This window comes from Harmonia axyridis, chromosome X (genome assembly GCF_914767665.1).
Source record: "Harmonia axyridis chromosome X, icHarAxyr1.1, whole genome shotgun sequence".
Classification (NCBI taxonomy): Eukaryota; Metazoa; Arthropoda; class Insecta; order Coleoptera; family Coccinellidae; genus Harmonia; species Harmonia axyridis.
The window spans coordinates 29727614-29730113 of record NC_059508.1 but is presented as its reverse complement, the minus strand read 5'-3'; the positions used below and the strand labels follow the sequence as shown (position 1 = coordinate 29730113).

General features: G+C 52.9%; 2 non-coding genes across 2 annotated transcripts in view; both read right to left on the bottom strand.

The window, feature by feature from the left end:
- The window catches only part of LOC123688062, a 4013-nt gene extending 2930 nt beyond the window's left edge, over window positions 1-1083 (bottom strand). Inside the window, exon 1 of the ribosomal RNA XR_006749760.1 lies at window positions 1-1083. This exon is cut by the window's left edge and continues 2930 nt beyond it. This is a non-coding gene — a ribosomal RNA (large subunit ribosomal RNA).
- Window positions 1084-1590: 507 nt separating this feature from the next.
- On the bottom strand, window positions 1591-1745 carry LOC123688519. The gene has a single exon (XR_006750033.1). It is a non-coding gene; the product is annotated as a 5.8S ribosomal RNA (ribosomal RNA).
- Window positions 1746-2500: the final 755 nt, after the last annotated feature.

Genomic DNA, 2500 nt, shown 5'->3' with positions numbered 1-2500 from the left:
ATAGTTCACCATCTTTCGGGTCCCAGCGTGTACGCTCTTGGTGCGCCTCCTCTCGCAATGAGAATGAGGCGCCCCGGGAATGCGGGTCAGTCATGGAGACCGACCATCTTCCCTTAGTTCACATAAAGTGAACCGTTACTTTCATTGCGCCTTTAGGTTTAGTGATTCCCAATGACTCGCGCACACGCTAGACTCCTTGGTCCGTGTTTCAAGACGGGTCCTGAAAGTACCCAAAGCAATAGCGTCGCTGATCGGCGTTTCAAGAGGTCTGTCCAAGAACACCGCGGCGAACAGTCGCAAACGGACGGAATCGGCACTAGGTCCGATCGCCATCACAATTCACATACTTGCCACGGGCCGGACGCGAACTAAGTCGCGGCCTCCCGCCATCAGTAAACCGTCGAGCGAGCTGTTCGGAAACCCAGTGTCCGTAAACATCGGAAAATCCGAGCTCACGGGCTACACTCGAGACCGTAGAACAGCACCCAACGGATCGCGACGACCTACTAGGGGAGAAGTGCACGCGTCCGAAGCCGGAGATGAACCGAAGGGAACAGCCAACGCGAACGTCGCCGTTTCCACAGTCAGTAAATCCCAACAACAGGCGCGAATGAATCTCCCCATTCGACCTTTCGGGTTTCTCAGGTTTACCCCTGAACGGTTTCACGTACTCTTGAACTCTCTCTTCAAAGTTCTTTTCAACTTTCCCTCACGGTACTTGTTCGCTATCGGTCTCGTGGTTATATTTAGCCTTAGATGGAGTTTACCACCCACTTAGGGCTGCACTCTCAAGCAACCCGACTCTAAGAAGAGATCCTCTAGCAAGCCGCAGCGGTCGCTACGGGCCTGGCACCCTCTATGGGCGATGGCCCCATTCAAGATGGACTTGAACGCGCCGCGAACTCGCCAGATAATGGATCCTTCCAAACACCACATCTCCCGGCGACCGGTTACGATCGCGGGATTCAGTGCTGGGCTAATCCCTGTTCGCTCGCCGCTACTAAGGGAATCCTAGTTAGTTTCTTTTCCTCCGCTTAATAATATGCTTAAATTCAGCGGGTAGTCTCACCTGTCCTGAGGTCGTATGTTCAAATCATCGAAACGTTCCGAAACTAACCTTTGGCGGCTCATAAAATCACGTACCTTACGCGAGGGAGTTAGCCTACTCAAAGGCGTCTATTATCTCCTGCTCCGTATGGCGGATCATGCGAATCCAAGCAAAGTGCTTCGGTGTTTCGGGGGTGCGCTCATGAAAGCTCATCCGCAACGCGCGACAACTGGCACATTAAAGCGATCGGACGTCGTTCAGATTTCTCGGACACGACGATCGCATGTCTACAGTCATGGGCGCAGATCGAGCAATACCACGACACCACAATATATGCTTTCGCAATTCAAGACGGCGCGTTACGAAAACAACTCCTCATCATTCCAACACACGAGGCGTCGAAACGACAGAACGTTGATCGTCACGCGGCAAACCGTCCAACTCGCCCAAATGACCTTCGGTACAGGATCAACGTTAGACGACCTTTACGTCGTCACTTCGTCAAGCCATAACGTCTGGCCGGGCAGTCTTTGTAATGGAACCGACCCTCAGTCAGGAGTGGTCCGAGGACAGTGTCCGAGGACCGCAATGTGCGTTCGAAATGTCGATGTTCATGTGTCCTGCAGTTCGCATGTTGACGCGCAATTAGCTGCGTTCTTCATCGACCCACGAGCCAAGTGATCCACCGTTCAGGGTAATCTTTTATGTTCGATTTCTCGGTACTAGTCGCAATGGACTTTCCCTCGAAATACGAGACGCCAACTGCGAACCTCCTCGAGAATGACATTCCAATGACTGAGACGACCCACTGAAGGGTCAATACGTCAGTCGATCGGCGCAAAATCTTCGGTTCAACTAGTTTGCGTACTAATCTAGTGACAATTATCGTAAAAAATTCGGACGGAGACAAACGTCGCAGACAATCCCGAAAGAGCATAAAAACGCTAATGTAACGGGCGTCGCACAACGTCGACGTCTTCGTCCCTGGAATAGATCGTCCTACCGAAGTCCGTAGACAACGGTAACGACTGATCGATTTCGGGCGAGAATCTTTAAAACCTGCAGCCGGCTCCTCGTTCCGTGCCAAACACGAAACTTCGCCCAGCCACGAACGCGGCAATCCAAGCGCTTCGAATCCTTATTCCGAGCACATCACAAGACTTCGCCCAACCACGAACGTCAGCATAAGCAGCCGGCTCCTCGTTCCGTCAAGGAACTTCGCCCAACCACAAACGCCGACATAGGCGGCCGGCTCCTCATTTCGTGAGCATCTCTAAACATGGACCTACAACGAAGGCTGCACACACGTGCGGCCGGCTCCTCGTTTCGAGGATATCACAAGACTTCGCCCAACCACGAACGTCAGCATAAGCAGCCGGCTCCTCGTTCCGTCAAGGAACTTCGCCCAACCACAAACGATCGACATAGGCGGCCGGCTCCTCATCTCGTAAA